The sequence below is a fragment of the Chrysemys picta genome, chromosome 1, assembly GCF_011386835.1.
Source record: "Chrysemys picta bellii isolate R12L10 chromosome 1, ASM1138683v2, whole genome shotgun sequence".
Lineage (NCBI taxonomy): Eukaryota > Metazoa > Chordata > Testudines > Emydidae > Chrysemys > Chrysemys picta.
In genome coordinates this window covers 33,839,422-33,862,913 of record NC_088791.1, presented here as the reverse complement: position 1 = coordinate 33,862,913, position 23,492 = coordinate 33,839,422, and the positions used below count along the sequence as shown (strand labels likewise).

At 39.9% G+C, this 23,492-nt stretch overlaps 1 long non-coding RNA gene across 1 annotated transcript; it reads right to left on the bottom strand.

The window, feature by feature from the left end:
• On the bottom strand, positions 1-23,492 carry LOC112060309 (uncharacterized). The gene is made up of 3 exons (XR_002889637.3): positions 23,301-23,492; positions 5,065-5,172; positions 1-3,109 (listed from the first exon to the last, which is right to left on the bottom strand). It is a non-coding gene; the product is annotated as an uncharacterized LOC112060309 (long non-coding RNA).

Below are 23,492 nucleotides of genomic sequence, written 5' to 3'. Positions count from 1 at the left end.
CTATTAAAAATTCAGCTTCTGCCAAAAGGTACCACACATTGCTATCTGAGATACCAGAGCTATTTATCTGTATTTAGCATAGGACATAACTGTGGTATTTATCTCAGATTCCATGGTGTTGGCACTTGGTGATATTCTAATGGTGATGACCGAGTTTATGAAACCATCCCTTAATTTTTTTGAAGATCATGCATCTTATACATTATTATGGTCAAGTGAAAAGGCACCTGCTTATTGTTAAAACCTGTTTTTTGACTATTAATAAATGTATAAGGTGCCGTATAAAAAAATACCTTTCCAACTAGTACTGGTATAGGCAATGCACTACACATACAACTTGGGTCTGGAAATAGTAGAAACAGCTTTTGAGATACAGTCCTTTTAACTCCTTTGGCGATCCTTCCTTTTGTCAATGGAATGCCAAAAAGTTAACAGAAAAATGTTGATCTTAGTCTTTTCAATGTGCATTGTATATAAGACCCAGCAAATATTACACAGATGTATATGGAATTTATGTACAAACATCTACCCTACACTATAAACATTGCCTAGGTAAGCCGTAATTTGATTTTTTTTCAAACATTCTTTATGACAAAGTACAGTAGTTGAGGCAGCAGCTGGAGTTGGCATTTATGGCAGAGAAAATAGCTAGTATCTGCAATTTGTTGAATACTTTCCAATCACAGTTCACAATTGCCACAGAGGTGGTTGACATGTTGGAGGATTTCCAAATGAACACACCGTAGAAGGAAACCACCAACCCACAGCGAAGAGCTACAGAAATTACTTTCAGTCTGTCAACAGCTACAGTCCTCTTCCTTGCCAACTTAAAATGTAGCTGCTTGAAAGATTTCAGGCATTTTTAGTGGAAAAGATTTTACTTTGAAACTTGTAAAATATTTGTGCGACTCGATCGATAGGCTATTATCACTTGACAGCAATGTAAATAATCTACTGCAAGAAAATGACTTCCTTGTATCACAAACCAAAAATTGCATACCAGAACAGCAGAATATTTGTTGTGATGAACTTGATATATATATATATAAAGACAGTGCAACCAACCATATTATAAATCGTGGCGAAACCCAAAAGATTTGTGTTTGTCTAGGAAATATGGAAGGCTGTGTGTGCTGGTGAGCCAGAAAGAACAGAAACTCAGTGTTGAGACAAACATGTCTGCTTTAATTCAAAACACATTTAACACTAAATTTGTATTTCTGTTCCATAGCTCCATCTACTGGAACAGGCTCAGAACCCTAATATTACATTTCTTTTGAATTAGAGTCTACGTATTCAGCTGGATTATTCTCTGGCTAATACCACTTTTACACCATGTATGTTCATTACCTTCACTAGAGTTATTCCCAGTTTACACCAATGGAAGTGGGAGGAGAACCAGGCACATTGTATCATAATCTTAAAATCTAGTAGCCATTGGCACCTTTCTACATTTAACTGTCGCATTCCAGTTCCCAGATTTCTGTAAAGTTTTATCTTGTTTGTCTCTGCCCACGCCCCAGCCTCAAAGGTCTCTAGTCATTTCTTTAGGTGCCCTGGGGTTTCCTATGTGTGTTCTAAAGACAGCAGAATCTCATATTTACCCAAATAGTAGAATGCCTTTTATGACAGGTGCTGTGTTTTTAGCCCTTCATTGGGTTTTTGAACTATATGTCTATTTCATTGGTTCTTGTATCTGGTTCACTGCAACAAAACATCATACCAGCTTGCCCTGCTGGCTCTGAACCCAGGGCTGTTCTCAGCTCTCTACTCTCCCCAGTTGTAACCATTGTAACAACTCACAAATTTCTACCTAGTAGTGTTAGGATAGATGGATCTAGTATGAATCCCTGCATTTACAAGACTACTAACTTCATCTTTCCCATTACCATCCTATCTAATATTTGCCTCAACAGTCACTCTAACCATTTCATTTGGTCATTTATTGTGCTTCCCTATTGTTCTTACTGTTAAGAACTTTTCCCAATGTCTAGCCTAAACTTATCTTCAGGTTAGTGTTCCCTGACTCACTATCTTCTGAGACAATTAGTAATTCCTTACTTTCACTGATATGGTTATTATGAAGATTTTTCTGGACTGATTCTTTCCCCCCATTTTCTGACCAGCTGTAATTGATAAGGTTATATAAAAAATGTGCCATTTTTCATAGTCCTTAGAGCATAATAAAGCCTCCCACTTTTCTCTAATAGAAGAGTGAAAACTATGGGAAGGGACAAATCCAATACAAAACTCCTTGAGAATCATCTCTCAGAGGATTCTCAAAATTATCCCATTGGGGTGTGTTTTAGGCTCCAGCCCAAGCCCATGGAATAGGCAGGGGAATGGGCCCATAAAATCATGGATATCACAAGATGCCTTCACACAGTCACGTCCTTTGTTAATGTTCCCATATAGTCCCCACTGGCTACTGCCTCGTGCCCACCCTTAGCAGGTTTCATACTACTGAGGAAGAAGGAGGGCACCAGATAAGATAATTCTGACAGGTGGTCATTATTTACCTTGTGAGAAAAATCACTATGGGTTTGAGACCTGGGGAACATGCCACAGAAAATGGAATCTTTCAGGCCCCATTCCCACACTTACCCCAGAGGCTGGGTACTGTGGGTTAACTGCAGAAAGGTTTCCACAAGATTAGGAGTGGTGGAAGAAAGTAGGTTTCCTACATCCCAGGTTCAGGTAACTGCTACCAACACCCAGCTTTGAACTTGGAAACTTTATATTGTGTTACTCCGCACTCTGCTCCCTATTCCACGGACTCTGTCCCCAGGATCTTGCGTGCTTGCTGATAAATATAGTTCTTTGAAGGCCACTGCAGGAATATCCAGCCACCACTGCTCCACTCCAGAGTTGGTTAATGAACTTTATTACTTACAAGTAAACCCATGAATGAACTCATTTACTGTTCATCTCAAGCATAGAAAGGCCCTATTTCAAATCCCAGTTCAGACTTCCTTCTTAGACGCTACTGGGTCCTACATCCTCTGAACTGGATCTCCATGCCATCTTCCTGGTATCCTGGATTCATACAGTGCCAATGGACTAGTCTCTGGTGTCTCGAGAATCCATTCCTGAAACCTTCTGCCAAGTCCTGGAAAAAAAAAACATTTTTAGATAGCAATCCCAGGCTCTCTTCCTTCTCTCAGGCCTTGCTGAACTGGCTCTTAGCAGCACAGTGGGCCTTTACAGAGTCCTCAGATGTTAAATCACTGGCTCATGTCCAACCACAGGGTTTACTTCCTACAACCCCATACATAAAGTAACATTTTCTGAACACATTACTTAACATTTTTTCACAGAACCCCCAGAGCTGACACTCTCTACATCCCTAGCAAGTTCTGCTGGAGGGGGCTGCCTTTAACCTGAATTACCAGAGCTGTGAGTATGTCCTATACTTCCTGAGTCTCTTGTAGACCCAATTGGGATTTAGCTATACATGAAATGACACTAATTGTCTAACAGAGTTTTATTTTGCTGAGCATGAGGGAAATATGTTAAGGTATAAAAAATAGACACCATTGTATAGGTCTAGGTCTCTCGACTAATTTCAATTATATTATTTAAAAACAATGGGTGAGATTATATACTGAACTTCTAAGAGGCACCACAGAGTATTTGCAGTCCAGGAGGAGGGAGGCTAAGGTGGTTTAAGTCACGATATGCCCCCTGATTCTGAGCTGTTCCGGGGTCCAGAGCAGCTCCTGGCATAACTTAACCCCTCAGACCTGTGTAAGTTACAGCAACCTGTCCCGAATTTTCAATGTGTGTTAGCACTGCCCAGATTCTTAACAGCATCATGTGTTGCATTTCTACCCCTAGCATGCCAGAGCTGGCAAGGGAATCCTAGGAAGACAGACTGGCATTATCTCCTTTAGCTGGATCCAGGCAGCTAGGGCTCCCTTCACCTCAGTCTGGCTCTTTGACCCAGCACAGGGGCCAGAGCACTGGTGAGCACTTCAATCAGTGAGTCTATTTTTCAAGCTGTATTTGAAAATAATACAAAGCTCAAAGAATGTCTGGCACTAGAGCACATTTTGGTTCTTGCTTTTCTGCACTTAAAATGTAAATGGACTAGCTTTTTAGTTGTCTTTCATGTCTGGAGACCTGAGGTCAAATCTGCCCATGGTTAGATGTGATAATGAGATTGGTGATCCCAATTTATTGCTTAGTTAAATTTAACTATGGTGTTGCTCCACCATAAACTCTGGGATAATTTAGCACGACTGGGAAAATTCTGTTAGGAAAAGCACCTAGACAGTTCTAGGTCAAGGTTCAGTGTCACTGGCAAAGGAAAGTGGAAAACTTTATGTATTTTGATCACCATCATGCTGTCATTTTTGATGACCTCAAAAGTCCCCAGATATACCCAACATATTTTGTGAATTAAAAATAAAATGCATGCAAATTTACTGGAACATTCTCTTGCCCCCTGGGCTGAGCATATCTTATATATCAATGTTTTTACCTGGAGCACATTTCTAACAACTCTGTTATTAACCACTCAAAGTCATTATTATGAAAATACTGATATCTCCTTAACAATTGCAGTGTTAGTGTGTGTGCCTGCAATCCAACATTTTATTTAAAAGAGGAGATTCCAAATAAAAGGTATGTGAAGAGACAGAGGCATGTGGCCAAAATTTTCAAACACAGGTACCTAAAGTTAGGCACTTACGTTCATAGTAGGGCACCTAAACGTGCTGAACACTGTAGTTTCCTTTCACTGGGGTGTCGAGCTTTAGACATCAAGTCTGAGAATTTTGGCCATAATGTAAAGAGAGAAGAGCCCATAAAAATATCAACTAATATCAAAATAATATCATGGCTAATAATTGTAATGAGAGATGGGGAAATCATTTGGAACAATTTATGTGGCTTTTTTTTCTGGCAAATGAACTGGAAATAATTTGCAAAATTCTTAACTGTACCTGTTTGTTAATTTAATTGTAAATGTAGTGAAATTTTGTAGGTTTGTGGGGGAAAAAAAGTAGGGTGCAACAACAACAGAATTAATTGGAGCTGCACCAAACATCTAATTCTTCTTACCTCAGGCAGTGGAAGTACAATTGAAGTGATCTTTCATCAAACTTTACCCAGGCTTCTCTCACAGCAACACAGTATCTTTTAATCCAGAAATGAGTCACAGCACTTGCCCTGAGAAGCACATAAATACCTCAGTTAGACTCCATTTATACAAGACTATGCAAGTTAGGGGAGCAAGGGGAATCCAAGACTATCTTTTCATACCTCTCTTATAAAAGCCATTTTCTTTTCTTTTTCCTGGAGGAATGCAGTAAAACTGCAGATGTATACATACTGTAGTAAGCACAGAAATCCCCAAGCACATTCCAATTATGAATATGTGATTTATATTTTATGGGCAAAAAGAGTTATTTCCCCAAGCACGTTGTTTTCTTTTATCTGTGTGCTTCCTTTAATCCTGTCAATAACCCAGCATGCAGCTGCATTCTGCTCATAGATTTTTTTTGGAAGATAATAGAAATGAGCATGCACTGTAGATAGAACTATTCATGGGTAACATAAAAATACCTGCTGTTCATCAAGATTTCTGCTTGCTAATTAACCACAAAAATTGGCTTAAAAAAAAAAACACCTAAAATTGTGGCAGGTAACTAGCATGAAAAATAAAATGCACTTCTCAGTTAGAGCTATAATGGAATGCCAGAATTACATCTATGTACTAAGGAACCAGAAATGTTTACTTATTATTCATGGGTTGAAAGAGCATTTTAATATCTATATCATTCTAACAAGCATAAAACGATTTGGCACAATGCAATATGCAACACAATGGGAGTTTGAAACAAAATCATTGGGAGGCAGCAAATTCACAACCTTAACTTATGTTGGTGATAAAGAAGAGAACAGCTGAATGCATTTGACACAGTTCAGATACTACGTGGTAAAATTCACTCTTCCTGCACAAATCACAAAACCCTATCTCTGTGAGGGTTGAGGGATGGGAGGGGAGATGGACTTTATTTCCCAGTCAGTATGGAGGCTGTTGAGATGCAAAGAGTTAAAATTGGTTAAAGGAATCAAATACATACAATAATTGCAAAGTTCTTGGTTCAGGCTCTTAGCAGTGGTGGAATAAACTGTTGACTTAAGTCAAGTCTCTGGTTGCTTCCAAATCATTGGAAGGTCCTCAGTCCCTGGGTTAGAATGCTCACATTAGTATAAGTCTATAGTCCAGAGGTTTGAGCAGGAAAGAGGCAAAATGGAGATGTTCCCAGCGCCTTTTATAGCTTCTACCATGCGGAGGGAAATCCATTGTTTCAAACAAAGCCCTCAGCACAACTAGTGGAAAATTACAGGGAAAAGATGGAGTTACATGGGCAAGTCACATGTCCAAGCATGACTTCACTTAGTCATAGCAAGAAAGTCCATTATCTGTAGATAGGCGTCTCCCATGGTCCATTGTGAGTTTAATGTGTTTTAATGGGCCATTCAACTCAAATAGTTCCTTCACAATGTGCTGGCTAAATATCTTGTTGGTGCTACCCAGAATCAAATACCTTAGAAATACAGGTATATAGTTAATATTCCTAACTTCAGCTACAAAAATTATACATGCATACAAATAGCATAATCATATTCATTCATAGACATCTTTCCACAGACATCTTACATGCCACATTTTGTACAAGATTTGTTGCAATTATATAACAGTGGTAGCAACAATGATCTACATGGTCATATTTTATCAGATAACATCACACCCCCAACGCAAAATTGATGCAGGAAGGGGTGTCCCAGACACTGCTGAATGCATCATAGGAACTTCCCATTCTTGGTTCTGTATTACTACAGCTTCTAACCCAATATTAGAAGTATTAGTGGATAACATAAAAGGTTTATCAAAATCATGTTTGCCTCATAGCATTGGATCATTGTGCACAAGGAAAAAACATATTGTGACCCAGTTTTATAGCTGCTATACAGACTGAACTCCTACTGAATGGGAACTGTGTGTGTCACGTGGTTGCAGATGTGCGCTTTTAAGGATTCAATTATTTTTCTCCCATAGATTTTTAGTATCAGGTGACACAATAGATTATTATGGACACTTTGCTTTAAAGAGGTAACGAGAATATCCACAAAAATCAGAGCACCATACATGGCAGGTATACCCTTAAATTAATAGTGGATGGCGGTATTTTGCTACCAAAGACATTACCAGCCCACATGAAGACTGAAGGTGAAATGGGCTGGTGATTATTCTTTCATTAGTTGGTGAACACTAGCAGTATGGTCAGTGGTGTACAGAATGTAGACTGACATGGTCCTTGCTATAAGAAGCTGTAACCTCATTGATGTGTTGATGTATTGATTAATCTCTTGATTGATTAATCTGACTGCAGTGGTTAGTAATGGTTTGGTCTCCTAAGGGTTACAGTATCAGAAATATTTTTATCAGTATCATTAGAATGGGAGCCCCTAGAAGCACATGAGAAATAACTGCAATTTATCCCACGTCCTTTTATTAACAAATCTGTTAAGCAGATAAACAATCCCACAAACAATGAATAGCAGATAGAGAGAGAATGGAAAATCTTTAGCCCTATGACTGATGTCACTCACATCTCCTGCTGGAGGACCCTGGTGTGGCAGTTATTTTTATCATTCTCATCATCACCATCACCACCAGTGGTTGTTATCTTAGAGTCTCCCGGTGCATTTTTCCTCAACACCTGGGCAACACCTTTTATCCTGTGATATATACCCCTCTGCTATGTACATTGGCCAAACTAGACAGTCTCTACACAAAAGAATAAATGGACATAAATCTGACATCAAGAATTATAACATTCAAAAACCAGTTGGAGAACATCTCCTTGGACACTCAGTAACAGACATAAAATTGCAATTCTTCAACAAAAAAACTTCAAAAACGGACTCCAATGAGAAACTGCAGAACTGGAATTAATTTGCAAACTGGACACCATCAAATTAGGCCTGAATAAAGACTGAGACTGGATGGGTCACTACAAAAACTAATTTCCCCCTGCTGATACTCTCACCTTCTTGTCAAATGTTTGAAATGGGCTACCTTGATTACACTGGCCTCATTAGCACTACAAAGGTGATTTCCACCCCTTCTTGTCAACTGTTGAGAATAGCCCACTTCCACCTTAATTGAATTGGCTTGTTAGCACTGATCCCCCACTTGGTAAGGCAACGTCCATCTTTTCATATGCTGTGTATTTATACCTCCCTACTGTATTTTCCACTCCATGTATCTGATGAAGTGGGTTTTAGCCCACAAAAGCTTATGCCCAAATAAATTTGTTAGTCTCTAAGGTGCCACAAGGACACCTCGTTGTTTTTGCTGATACAGACAAACACGGCTACCACTCTGAAACCTGTGGCCATGGGAGGTTATCCTTCAATATAAACAAAGACAATGAATGTGGGGGTATACCTAGAAAGCAAAGAAGATAACCCATCTTTCTGCACCTGTATATATATATATATATAAGTAAATGGACAGCACGTTTGCATTCATAAAAATGAAATCTCAACCAGCTTTGGTTGAAAACACTGCAGAGGGCATTGCGTGAGATAAGTGTCTTTAGACAGGAGGTTACCTTTTAGTTAACCTTAGTCTCTAGAAAGTGTGTTATGCTTCTGTTTTCTATGTAACCATTTGTTTCAAGTGATAGTGAGTAAGAATACTGGACTCTTGAATCTTTGATAATAAACTTATTCTTTTTTCACTATGAATATATCTAAGCCCTATGGTGTTAAGCAAAGTGCTGATCCTAAGTTGAATCTCACAAGCTGATATATTCTGTTCTTCTTGGTACAGTGGACATGGTATTTCTGTGAATAGTCAATACCATGGGCTGGATATCACTAGGGGAACACTTCAAAGGGACTCGGAGACTGGGGTGCACCTATTTTAAACTGCAAGTCAAAGTAAGGGCTGGCATAGCCCAGAACAGAGTGCTTGAGTGGCTAGGAGGCTGGTGATGCTAGGAAGCTGACAATCAGTTAAACACAAGCAATACTTCCTCATGTTGGAGGCAGGAAGTAAATAGGTGACACGCAGTCCTGGGCACCCTGTAAACAGTCACAACTACATCAGACATAAAATTCAGTGTGTGACTAGAAGATTAGTTTAACATTAAGCAGTGTAATGACCCTATGTTCTGGAACTGCATTATCAGAATTCCTTTTGTTAAAAGTGATTGGCAGTTAATTCTTGTTAACATAACACACACACACACACACACATGATAAACAGCAAATATGTAAATAAAATGTAATTCAATAATATGTCATAATGCAATTTTTTCATAATTGGTTTAGGAGTGTGAGGATTAGAAGAAGGGCTGGAGATGGCCTGAGTGTCAAGCAAAGGTGACTTCTAGTTTCAGTAACATTTCTGATGCATTGATGGAGAGGAATAGAGAAGTCATGAGACTGGAGACAAAGAAATGTCTGTAGTCAAAGTGAGAAATTAAGACCTGAACAAAAGTTCTGACAGAAGGAGAAGAGAAGAATTGATGGGACCAAGCCCAGGTCTGGAATAGAATCTTGCCTCTGAGCCCCATGTTTAGTTTAGGTTTGTGTTGGAAGTAGAGATATTTTAAATGTCAAAGTTCTTTGCATCACTTGTGTTCTGAAAAAAACAGAACAAAGCTAATATTAAAAATATTGACTATACCTAACCTACACTGTAACTGATATGTTTTCTGATAAACAGTATGTTTCCTTCAACCTAAATTGCAGCAAAGGTATCAAGCACTTATCAGACCATTTTGCTCTGAAATAACGATAGCATTTTTGTATACAGTATACGTGATGTGTGTGACACAGAAGATGAAACATTTGTTTATCAAAAGCATGGGCCCAGAGTTGGCAAACCCCACTGCAATCAAATCTGTTTGTTTAGATCTTTCTTTTTCCTCAAGTAGTAATAATACTAATTTGTAGGTACAGTAGATACAACGTGTTTCGTTGTTGTTTCTCTGGTAATCCTGTCATTTCATTTAAAGCATTTTTGTTGTTGCTTCTGTCTATTTCTAGTCCTCTAAGAACCTGATTATACTGTAAATTGTACCACTATACTTCAAGGCAGTAGGATGTTTCTAACAGGAATTTTCAATCCCTTCTCAAACCTAGGAAGGAAGTACTTATTTTGCTATTTTGTTACACATCACAAAGTCAGAATACAGAATTTAGTTGGAAACTTTTCAGGCTCAAGTTCTGTTTGTCTAGGGCAAAATATGAATTTTGAGCTGCTGAATAGATATATAAAATGTTTACATGTATATGTATACATGTAAATATTTTCATTTACAAAAGTGTAAAAATTTACATTTTCCCTTAAATTGTTCTTGTACAAAGACAAAACATTTTCAATAGAACAGGTTGTTAATAAATTAAGGAAATAATATTTTAATTACACTTGAAAACCAGCGGTTCGAGTTAAGGAGAAAATGTTTGTGTGAAGGACAAGGGGCTGATATGAATTCTGTATGTGACCAGGCAATTGGTAATGTTTACTATATGACTATCTACATGTTATTGTATGCATATAGTGGTTTATTTAGCAGGCTGTTAGCAGGAAGATAACATAATTGATCTAGTATTAGAGGGGTAGCTGTGTTCGTCTGAATCTGTAAAAAGCAACAGAGGGTCCTGTGGCACCTTTAAGACTAACAGAAGTATTGGGAGCATAAGCTTTTCCATTACTTGCATCTGAAGAAGTGAGGTTCTTACCCACGAAAGCTTATGCTCCCAATACTTCTGTTAGTCTTAAAGGTGCCACAGGACCCTCTGTTGCTTTTTATAATTGATGTAGATAAAACACCTTGCTGTAAATAGGTCAGGAGGTTAAGAAACAATACTTGACCTATGCTATTAGGTGCTAATTCAAAGGTCAGGCCAAAGTTACACAGCTGTTTTGCTAAGGCTGAGAACTAACAGACCAAAAGGAAACTAAACATTAAAACGTTACAGAGGGTCCTGTGGCACTCTGTTGCTTTTTACAGATTCAGACTAACATGGCTACCCCTCTGATAATTAAAACGTTGCCATCTAGAAAGAGAGGAGGGCAACTGTCAGCAAGCTGCTCACAAGGAGCAGAGTGACACTGAGACTGGCCATGAGAGAGGGTCTGACGCAGTAGGGATGGTAAACTTTGGTAAGACAAATATAGGTATAGACTATGCAGTGTTATTGTAGCTATGTTGGTTCCAGGATATTAGAGAGACAAGGTGGGTGAAGTAATATCTTTTATTGGATCAACTTGTTTTGGTGAGAGAGACAAGCTTTTGTGCCGACACAGAGCTCTACTTAAGAGTGTCACAGCTAAACACATCCGAAGAAGTGAGGTTTTTACCCACGAAAGCTTATGCCCAAATAAATCTGATAGTCTTTAAGGTGCCACCAGACTCCTTGTTGTTTTTGTAGCTAAACACAAGGTAAATACAGCTAAATACTTTGATGTAAGGAGGCTGCCTGGTCACTGCATTAATCACTGGTCAGAGCTCCCAAGGGGTAAGCTGGCAGGTGCCAAGCCCAAGGCTTGCTGAGGAATCCCAGTTGGGGAGTGCAACCTGGTGACCTAGTCCAAGAGTGGGAGAATGGTAGGATAGAATCATAGGGTGGAAGGGATCTTGAGAGGTCATGTAGTCCAGTCTCCTGCACTCACGACAGGACTAAGTATTATCTAGACCGGGGTCGGCAACCTTTCAGAAGTGGTGTGCTGAGTCTTCATTTATTCACTCTAATTTAAGGTTTCACGTGCCAGTAATACATTTTAACGTTTTTAGAAGGCCTCTTTCTATAGGTCTATAATATATAACTAAACTATTGCTGTGTGTAAAGTAAATAATATTTTTAAAATGTTTAAGAAGCTTTGTTTAAAATTAAATGAAAATGCAGAGCCCCCTGGACCGGTGGCCAGGATCCAAGCAGTGTGAGTGCCACTAGACCAGGGGTAGGCAACCTATGGCACGTGTGCCAAAGGCGGCACGCAAGCTGCTTTTCAGTGGCACTCACACTGCCAGGGTCCTGGCCACCAGTCCGGGGACTCTGCATTTTCATTTAATTTTAAATGAAGCTTCTTAAACATTTGAAAAAACCTTATTTACTTTACGTGCAACAATAATTTAGTTATATATTATAGACTTATAGAAAGAGACCTTCTAAAAATGTTAAAATGTATGATTGGCACGTGAAACCTTAAATCAGAGTGAATAAATGAAGACTCAGCACACCACTTCTGAAAGGTTGCCGACCCCTGATCTAGACCATCCCTTACAGGTGTTTGTCTACTCTGCTCTTAAACATCTCCAATGATGGACATTTCACAACCTCCCTAGGCAATTTATTCCAGTGTTTAACCACCCTGACAGTTAGGAAGTTTTTCCTAATGTCCAACCTAAATCTCCTTTGCTGCAATTTAAGCCCATTGCTTCTTGTCCTATCCTCAGAGGTTAAGAAGAAGAATTTTTCTCCCTCCTCCTTGTAACAACCTTTTATATACTTGAAAACTATTATCATGTCCCCTCTCAGTCTTCTCTTTTCCAGACTAAACAAATCCAATTTTTTCGATCTTCCCTCAGGATTCCATCTCCTACATTCAGAAAGAAAAGAGAGGGTCCAAGAAACAGCACACCCTGACCCATGGCAGTTAGCAAAAGTCAGAAAAGCTTCATGAAATCCCAAAATTTAAGGTTCTGAAGTTCTGAGAAGCAAATCACCTCTGAGTCCCCATCCCAGCTAAAAAAAGAATGCTTTGGTACAATCAGATTGTAGTTCTGGTTCTGCAAAACTAATAGCTCAGTGAGTGCTGGTTTTGAAAAGTGACACTACAAATGACTTGTCCTTTGAATTCCTACAACATGTAGTATTAATATTTGTTTGATTGTTTGACAGCCAGGAGAAAGGACAATGATTGTAAACATGAAACACTGTATTTGTACAAAATACAAAATTGAGCCTTTTAGCCTGTACTAATTTCTAGGCAGGTCCTGTATTTCTTTCCCACCTACAAGTAACATTTAATTCAGTCACTCCTCCAACTTTAATGGGAATCTTGGTTACACACATGCATACATGAAAAAAGAAAAAAAGTAGCATGAAAAAAACCAAAGAGTCCCGGAAATAAAGGCATGTAGAAAACATATCCAGATCATATGGTGGGTTTTTAAAAAAACACATTTGTAATATCAAAGATACCTAAACCAGTTCCATTGACATTTTTTATTTAAAATCACTTTTGTCCTACTCATTCCCAGACAGCCAGCAGCAGATATTTTATGATTGGTTTATAAACATCTAAAAATATGGAGTTATAACAGAAAAATCAGTAAAACAACCCATATTTCAGTATCCTGAACACAGCTATTATAATAAATTATAGAAAATCGCAAATATTATTGCTATTGCTTAGAACATTTTCATCATTTTGTAAGTTATTGTATCAATTATTGTATATTAGTTATACAAATGGACTACAGTACTGACTTCAGAACTCTGCCATTGTATGGACTTGCATAGAATCATAGAAATATAGGACTGGAAGAGACTGTGATAGGTCATCTAATCTCGTCTTTTGCACTGAGGCAGAACTAAGTATTAACTAGATCATCCTTGACAGGTGTTTGTCTAATCTGATTTTAACAATCCCCCATGACAGAGATTCCACAACCTCCCCACCTCAGCAAGGTAATTTGTTCCAGTGCTTACCTATCCTGACAGAAAGTTTTTCCTAATATCTAACCTAAATCTACCTTGCTGCAACTTAAACCCATTACTTCTTGTCCAGTCCTCAAGGGATAAGGGGAATAATTTATTACCCCACTCTTTATGACAACCTTTTACATACTTTAAGACTGTTATTGTGTCCCCCGTCAGTCTTTTCTTCTCCAGACAAAACAACCCCGTTTTTTTTTTCAATCTTTCCTAATAGGTCATGGTTCTTTTAGAACTTTAATCATTTTTGTTGCTCTCCTCTGGACTTTTTCAGCTTTGTCCCCAAAGTGTGGTGTTCAGAACTGGAGTACAGTGGAAGAATTAGTTGTGTCTTGCTTACAACACTCCTGCTAGTACATCCCAGAATGATGGTCACTTTATTTTTAACAGTCTTACATTTTTGACTCATATTTAGTTTATGATTGGGGGAGGAATAGCTCAGTGGTTTGAGCATTGGCCTGCTAAAACCAGGGTTGTGAGTTCAATTCTTGAGGGGGGCCACTTAGGGATCTGGGGCAAAATCAGTACTTGGTCCTGCTAGTGAAGGCAGGGGGCTGGACTTGATGACCTTTCAAGGTCCATTCTAGGAGATAGAATGACCCCAAGATCCTTTTCTGCAGTAGTCCACCATTTCCCATTTTGTGTTTCTGGAATTGATTGTTCCTTCCCAAGTGTAGTACTTTGCATTTGTCCTTATTGAATTTTATCTTATTTATTTCAGACCATTTCTCCAGTTTGTCAGGATCATTTTGAATTCTAATTTTATCCTCTGAAGACTTTGCAATCTCTCCCAGCTTGGTATCATCTGCAAACTCTATAAGTGTACTCTCTGTGACATTATCTCAATCATGGATGAAGATATTGGATAGAACCAGACCCAGGACAGATTCCTGAAGGACTCTACTCAATATGTCCTTACTGATTGACTGTGAACCATTGATAACTGCCCTCTGAGTATGGTTTTCAAACCAATTGTGGACTCACCTTATAGTAGATTTGTCTAGACTATATTTCCCAAGTTTGCTTATCAGAAAGTCATGTGAGGCCATATCAAAAGCTTTACTAAAGTCAAGATACATCTCATCTACTGCTTCCCTCCTTCCACGAGGCTTATTCTGTTTCAAAGAAGGATATTATGTTGATTTGACATGATTTGTTCTTGACAAATCCATGTTCAGAGTTGCTTATCAACTTATTTTCTCATAGGTGCTTACAAATTTATTGTTTGATTATTTGATTCATTATCTTTCCAGGGACTTAAATTAAGCTGATTGGTCTATAGTTCCCTGGGTTGTCTTTATTCCCTTTTTTTATAGATAGGTACTATATTTGCCCTTTTCCACACGTCTGGGATCTCCACGGTCCTCGATGAGTCCTCAAAGAGAATCACTAATGGCTCAGAGATCTCCTCAGTGAGTTCCTTAGGTATTTTAGGATGTATTTCATCAGGCCCTGTTGACCTGAAGACATCTAACTTGTCTAAATAATTCTTAACTTGTTCTTTTCCTGTTTTAGCCTCAGCTCCTACCCCATTTACACTGAGGTGCACTATGTTAGTCCCCCAATAACTGCTCATTTCTGGTAAAAACTGAAATAAAAAGGGCATTTAATACTATGGCCTTTGCTACAATTTCTGTTACTGTCTTTCTCTCCTCATTGAATAATGGGCCTACCTTGTCGTGGATCATCTTCTTGCTTCTAACATATCTGTAATGTTTTCTTGTTCCCCTTTATGTCCCTAATTAGTTTAATCTCATTTTGTGTCTTGGCCTTTATAATTTTGTCAATACATGCTTGTGTTGTTTTTTATATTCATCCTTCATAATTTGACCTAGATTTCATTTGTTGTATGACTCTTATTTTTGAGTTTCACATCACTGAAGATCTCCTGGGTTAGCTACGGCAGTTTCTTACCATACTTCCTATCTTTCCAATACATTAGGATAATTTAACATAGTCATAGTTTAACATGACATATAGCACCAGTAATCCATTTGTTTTAGCTCCTTCTAATACAACATGTGTCATGTTACATCATTAAGGTCCTGATTCAGCAAGAACTTAATTACAGTGTGGCATATGTTTAAGTGTTTTGCTGAATCAACTGATACTTCATTCTTGGATATATAACTTCCATTAGCTTCAACAGGAGTATTGCATGCAGAAGGAATGCAGGATCAGACCCTTAACTGATATGTCTATCTTTCTATTTTTCATGTTTCTTAAAATTGTGTTCCCAAAAGAAAGATACAGAGATAGCAAATCTAATTTTCTGTTGTTTTATTAAATATCCAGCAGGCAAAGCAAGGCTCCAGTCCTGCAATGCAGTTCATAACCACTCATGTAGAGTCCTACTGGATTCAATATGGCACTGCATAAGTGCAGAAACCCATGCTAGCAGGTCCTGTTGAGGTATTAAGGCCTATGGCTTGATCCTGCAATTTATTACACACAGGCAGGGCCAGCGCTTCCACTAGGCGACCCTACGCGGTCGCCTAGGGTGGCAGGATTTGGGGGGCGGCATTTTGCCATCCTCGGCGGCAATTCGGCGGTGGGGGTCCTTCCGCTCCGCGTCTTTGGGGCACTTCGGCGGCGGGTTCTTCACTCACTCCAGGACCCGCCGCTGAAGCGCCCCGAAGACGCGGAGCGGAAGGACCCTTGCCGCCGAATGCTCTGAGAAAGAGCGCTGCCGCCTAGGGCAGCAAAAACCCCAGTGCCACTCCTGCACACAGGAAGACCTTTGCGGTCCCACTGACTTGGAGGTTTGAAGATGCTCAGGCCTGCATCCATATGGAAAAAATTACAGTATCATGTAAAATAAGATACAATTGTCCTTAATTCTGTAACCTTTACTGAAATAAGCAAACTTTAATCTCACAAGTGATCATTTCTCATATTATGGTTTTTTTTTATGAATGTGATTGCATTTACATTGATGTTCAAGTCAAGTGTGTTAGTCTAAATATTTTAACCATCCAATATCTGAGGGAGGAGTGGGCACTGCGTGAGCTCATGAGGAAAACCAGGCACTCTTGCTGATGGATGAAGCCTGCAAGTATATGATCTACATCTTTTAAGTGCTATAGTGGGAAAGAGGAGAGTCATAAAGGCCCCACTTATAGTCATTTGAGGCACATTTGGTCACTTTACATCTGAAGCATTGAGCTTTGCCCACAGATGGCTTAGAAGGTTAAAACTATAAGGCTGGACTATTGGATCTGTCATGAGATAGTCATTGGCTATGGTTGAATCTTGTTCTTGTCTCCTAGTACATTATCTGGAGGTGACACTGGGGTTCTTTAGAGGTGGATAGAAAGCTGGCTAGATCGTCAGGCTCAATAGGTAGTGATCAATGGCTCCATGTCTAGTTGGCAGCCAGTATCAAGCGGAGTGCCCCAAGGGTCGGTCCTGGGGCCGCTTTTGTTAAATATCTTCATTAATGATCTGGAGGATGGGGTGGACTGCACCCTCAGCAAGTTTGCAGATGACACTAAACTGGGAGGAGTGGTAGATACGCTCGAGGGTAGGATTAGGATACAGAGGGACCTAGACAAATTAGAGGATTGGTCCAAAAGAAACCTGATGAGGTTCGACAAGGACAAGTGCAGAGACCTGCATTTAGGATGGATGAATCCCATGCACTGCTACAGACTAGAGACCGAATAGCTAGGCAGCAGTTCTGCAGAAAAGGACCTAGAGGTTACAGTGGGAGAGAAGCTGGATATGAGTTGACAGTGTGCCCTTGTTGCCGAGAAGGCTAACAACATTTTGGGCTGTATAAGTAGGGGCACTGCCAGCAGATCAAGGGATGTGATCATTCCCCTCTATTCGACATTGGTGAGGCCTCATCTTGAGTACTGTGTCCAGTTTTGGGCCCCACACTACAAGAAGGATGTGAAAAAAATGGAAAGAATCCAACCAAGGGCAACAAAAATGATTAGGGGCTGGAGCACATGTCTTATGAGGTAACTGGGATTGTTTAGTCTGCAGAAGAGAAGAATGCGGGGGGGGGGATTTGATAGCTGCTTTCAACTACCTGAAAGGGGGTTCCAAAGAGGATGGATCTAGACTGTTCTCTATGGTACCAGATAACAGAACAAGGAGTAATGGTCTCAAGTTGTAGTGGAGGAGGTTTAGGTTGTATATTAGGAAAAACTTTTTCACCAAGAGGGTGGTGAAGCACTGGAATGGGTTACCTAGGGAGGTGGTGGAAACTCCTTCATTAGAGGTTTTTAAGGTCAGGCTTGACAAAGCCCTGGCTGGGATGATTTAGTTGGGAATTGGTCCTACTTTGAGCAGGGGGTTGGACTAGATGACATCCTGAGGTCCCTTCCAACCCTGATATACTATGATTCTGTAATTGTACAAATGGGATACTTTGTTCTAAGATGGTAGATCAGTGGATTAGACACATCTTCAAACAGGGTTAGATGTGGTATGTTTTGAACCTTAATGAGCACTAAACCATTGATTTAGTAGTACTACCAGTCATGAGTAAGGATAACTCAAGAGAGAAAGGGTTTTCAGGATAAGCTTAATCAATCATAACAGTACAATATTTTCCAAAGTTAATTTTATTTACAGTTTCTTCAAGTCCATAATTTCAAAACAATTTGAAATGTCCAGTGTCCATAGGCACCGAATTCCAAATAAAGTTCCTCGGCTGGAGGAAGGGGGAAGGAATGTAGTTATAAACTTTTTAAAGTCTTACTCACTTGGTGACCCAACAACTGAAAAGTGCTGTTCTCCTCTTGTAAAGTGATTAGTGCTGTCAGCTTGCACTGAACTCAGAGTTGAGATTGTTTAATACCTTGCAAAATGAAGCCCATAGTTCCTAGCCAATAAAGCATCCTTGTTATTTAACAGTAAGAACAAATACAGCAATGGATTGATGCCTAAATATCTAAACCTCACAGCAATTAATGGCCTTGATTCTAAAGCTGTGTGAACAAAGGTAATTGTGTTTCACACAATGATATTTCATAATTTGGTTCTTTTCCAATTTGGAATGAAAACTAAAAATTTCAAAATTCTCCATGAAAGGAAATGAAGCCTTAGATTAGAAACAGTCTGCATAGTGGGCTGCTCCAGGGTCACTGGCTCAGGGACAGTCCACATGGCAGACTGCTTCAGATTTATGGACACTGGAAGCCCTGGGAGACTGAACTGCTAAGGAGTTACGAGCTTGGGAGCCAGGGCTTTCAGACTCCTAGCTCCTCCTCAACCTTCCTGGAAGTCTAAAGGGAGTCGGGAAGCCCTGAATGAGCTGAGAGCCTTGGAGCTTGGGAGCTGGGGCTCTTATGGCTTCCATGTTCCCAGCTCCTCAGCAATCTGCCTAGCGAGCTGCAGTCAGGACCCTGGAAGACCTGGCTGAGTCAAGGACCTCAGAGTCTGGCAGCTGCGGCTCCCCGGGCTTCCAGGCTCCCAGCTCCCTGTTGGCTGACAAGCTGGTTACTGAAGAGCCAGGCTGGTGAGCTGGTAGAAACAAGGCAGGCTTACACCAGAATGCTGCCTCTGTTCCATTGCAATTTCATTGAATTCAAACCATCTCCATAAAATGTTTAGATTTTGATGAACGGGCATTCTCTGGAGGGAAAATGTTCTATCGAACAACTTCCAACCACCTCAATTTAATTCAGGTATGTGCTTAGGATATAAGAATATGCTGTCACTAATCAGTATGATTTCCTGAATTGGATTCATAATTGATTTAAAACCAGATACTTATAAAACAACAAGAAACTGATCTTTCATTGCCCTGCATAGAATATCAGGGTTGGCAGGGACCTCAGAAGGTGATCTAGTCCAACCCTCTGCTCAAAGCTGGACCAATCCCCAACTAAATCCCCCAATAGCCCCCTCAAGGATTGAACTCACAACCCTGGGTTTAGCAGGCCAGTGCTCAAACCACTGAGCTATCCCTCCCTCCTCCAATCTTGTGTGGTCATTTATACCAGTGCAAAGCTGGTGTGAAATGCTACCATGCTCATCTGGTTTGCACAGGTGTACGACTCTGCAATATGGAAGGCAGTGGAGAATCAGTCCCTAAGCAAATAAACATAAACTGTATATAAATTTTATTTTTAAAGTATTTTCAGAGCAGTTAGTGTCAAAAGAAGCGAATGATAAAAAAGTAAGACATTTAGTTATGCATTGAATACATATATACATACTAGTGATAAACTTGTACAAATAAGAATTTCATCCAGGTACCTCTTTTTTTTCTTTCCCCAGATGGTGATATTTATTATATGAGAGAAATTGCTAAGAGATTAGATCACAATGTTTAGTCTTCTGCACATGTTTAGTAATATGTTTAGTGTCCCTAAAACCAAAATCAGTTATTTCATTAAGAGCTCAATAATTTATGCAGAAGCTAAAACAAACCTTGTATTATTATGATACATCTAATATTTCAACCAAGATGCTTTGCTTTTAAACAGCACTAAATTCATTATAGTCAATTATCAAAGAGAAAACCAACAACTAAAGTGTAAGCTTAAATCTGTGAAGCAGTTAACTTGCTTTCGAGTCTACTTCATTTGTTTGGAAGTCTAAAACTTTTAGTAACTTGAGCCAATTTGGTGTGGAGCCAAATAATAAACTACTCAGCTCTAGCTTCCAACTGCATTTAATATCACTTTATGTTCAGTCAACCAATTTGAACTCAATTAAAGTCCTCCTATAATGCCTTCTCATTTGTGTTAACACAATCTGAAGTACTGTAAATTGAAGCATCATCAGTGTAAACATGTAGATAGCAGATTTGGTAATAATTGCTAGCATATCATTTATGGAAATAAAAAAAACAGCAGTTGGCCTAATACACTTCCTAGTGGAGTACAGACTGGGTGTTGCAATAATCAAGACATTCTTAAAAGTTATCAATGCAATTTTATTAAATTGACAAATATAGTAGCCTCCAAACACCTACATACAATATAAATGGTTAATTTTAATTTTGCATACCCACTGAATGAAAATAATTAAAACCTTGACAATTCCCAAAGATTTGTTTTATATGATATACTGTCAAGTTTCTTTGTGGGTATTTAATTTCCTCTTTATTTTAGCAATCAAAGGCAAGATAGAAATAAATCCATGTTCCTTGCATTTATTATATCATTGTCAACTTTATGCAAAGGAGAAGCGAAGATCTTGCAGGCCCAATTAAGGAACAGGATGTTCTCTCACTTGTGGCCTATTTGGTTATCACAGAGATTATCATTGTGCTTATCATTGTGTAAAGGAATCTGACACTGAAGCTAAATGAGCAATAGTCCAAGGGAAGGGAACAGGCAGCAAAAAGCGAGTTAAACTAAGAAATATGGGATTGTTTGTATATATGTGTCATGATCACTTTACACTATATTTTATCCTGTTCCTTCCCCAACATCTGCATCAGAGGAGGCTTATGACACTGGCTGAAATGCTGCAGCTGCTGAGCAGGAGTGGAGGAGTTGGATGCCAGAAGTCTCTATAGCAGAGCTGCATATGCTTAATGTTGTTGAGCTGTGTACCACAGGAGCACACTGCATGTAAGGGATTCACAGATCCAACAGCCATTTTCCTTGCAGAGTGGAGGGGTAGGGACCTCATGGACTACTGTGTACTGAGGCTACAGCATTGTCCACAGAAACATTTTGCTGCCAATCTGCAGCATGTGGGAAGGAGTCCTTCTCTCCTAGGCCCCAGGGAGATCCCCTGAGCTGTTTGCCGGGACCACAGGCAGTAGCTTAGACTCCAGTAAGAGAATGGAGGCAGTGATGTTGCAGGAACCTGAGGAGAAGATTCAAGATAGGTATGGTAGTTGGGGCAGCTGGGAGAGTAAGGAGCTGACAGTCCTTTCCTGATTCGATAGGCCCGGAGGCAGTCCATCTTGGTGAGTGAATACCCATTTGTATGAGTGAAGGGTCCAAGCTAAGAGCCTGTATCCAATCACCCTGAACCTTGAGGGAATTCAGATTTGATTCTAAGTTCTTAGGCTTGGGCTCATCTAATATATCTGTGAACTAGATAACCCTGCAAGCATTAGCCTGTTCCTAACTGGAAACAGTGAATTTGTGTATTTCTTCCATTTTCTATTTTGCCTCTTTTAAAACTCAATTTGAAAATCTGATGTTGTGGTTTAAAACTCTCAGTTTCTTACACTGCCACTCAGAGAGCCTAAAAAAGTGTTGTGGAGTCTAGCTTAGGAAGTGGGGAAAGAAAAAGTGATAGAGACCCATTCCTGGTATCTCTCCCCACCCTGCTTGCTTTTCAATAAGGATTATAAAGAACAGCATACATCTTTCACATCAGTGTGCAACACAAGTTTAAATCCTCCCTATATCCCATGCAAGGTAGGTAAGTACATTTTATTATCCCATTTTTACAGATGGAGAAACTGAGATGCAGTTTGGCTAATGGGTAACATTTTCAAAAGCGTCTTAGGTATATCTACATGGGAGTTGGAGGTGTGATTTCCAGCGTGGCCAGGTATACCTGTACTAGCTCTGATTGAACTAGCATACTACGAATATCAGGGTCGCTGCGGGAAGCATAATGGGCTCACCACCCTGACTACAATCCTATTTGAGACCCTTGTACTCAGAGTGGCTACCCTGTCTTGCTGCCTACGCAGCAGCGGCTACAGTGATATTTTTAGTGTGCTAGTGCGATCCGAGCTAGCATGGCGATGTCTACCTGGGCTGGACATTACACATATAGCTCCAGTGTTAGATATTATTAAGTGACTGGGGTGCCTAGGTACCATTATCAAAACCGACTCAGGCACTCAGACAGTGTCAGCTACATCACTTAGGCACTTATGAAACAGTTACCTATAGGGAAACCAGTAAGGCCAGAGCCAGGATAAGAACTCAGGCCTCCTAATCCTGTGAACAGTTAACTAGACTGCAATGGCTCTCCAGAATGGAATGGGCTACTGGCAAGACAGATTACAATATCAGGAAATGTGACGTCACCAGGGCTGGCTCCAGGCACCAGCTTCTCAAGCAGGTGCTTGGGGCGGCTGGTCGGGAGAGGGGCGGCAGGTCAGGTATTCGGCGGCAATTCGGCGGACGGTCCCTCACTCCGGCTCGGAGTGAAGGACCTCCCGCCGAATTGCCGCCGCAGATTGCGATTTTTTTTTTTTTTTTTTTTTGGTTTTGGCTGCTTGGGGCGGCCAAAACCCTGGAGCCGGCCCTGGACGTCACACACCATCAAGTTTACCAAGGCAAGCACTGTCCCCATCCCAATATCCAAAAGAAGTTAGCCTGTCATCTGGAACATTTGCAAGATTACTTTTGACTTACATGTCAGAAAGGAAGAAGAAGATAGTTAATCATCTTCAGTGATTCTAAGAGGATCATCTTGCTTACCACATGCTGTGAGCCACAATCACACTTGAGTTTGGTGGATTTAAAAAAAACCAACATTTTTGTTAGCGCAATACATCATGTAAGGGAACAGCTTGAGTGTTCTGTACCATGCAACAGTAAACAAACATATAACAACAGCAAAACCTAGCATCAAAAGCAAACGGCACAATTTTAAAATTAGCTCACCCTGATCTCTTCTGTGATCTCTTTCCCAACCTGGGTACTTGGAAAGTGTCTTTTCCCTCCAGTCCTTAATCCTGTAGCAGTGGTGTCTGTGCACTAGATTTAAAGTCCTATCCTTTGTGTGCATTCAAAGATAGTGTTGCTTTGCAGGCTGCATCATGCAGGATTATAGGTAATCATTTTCTGTGCTGAAGC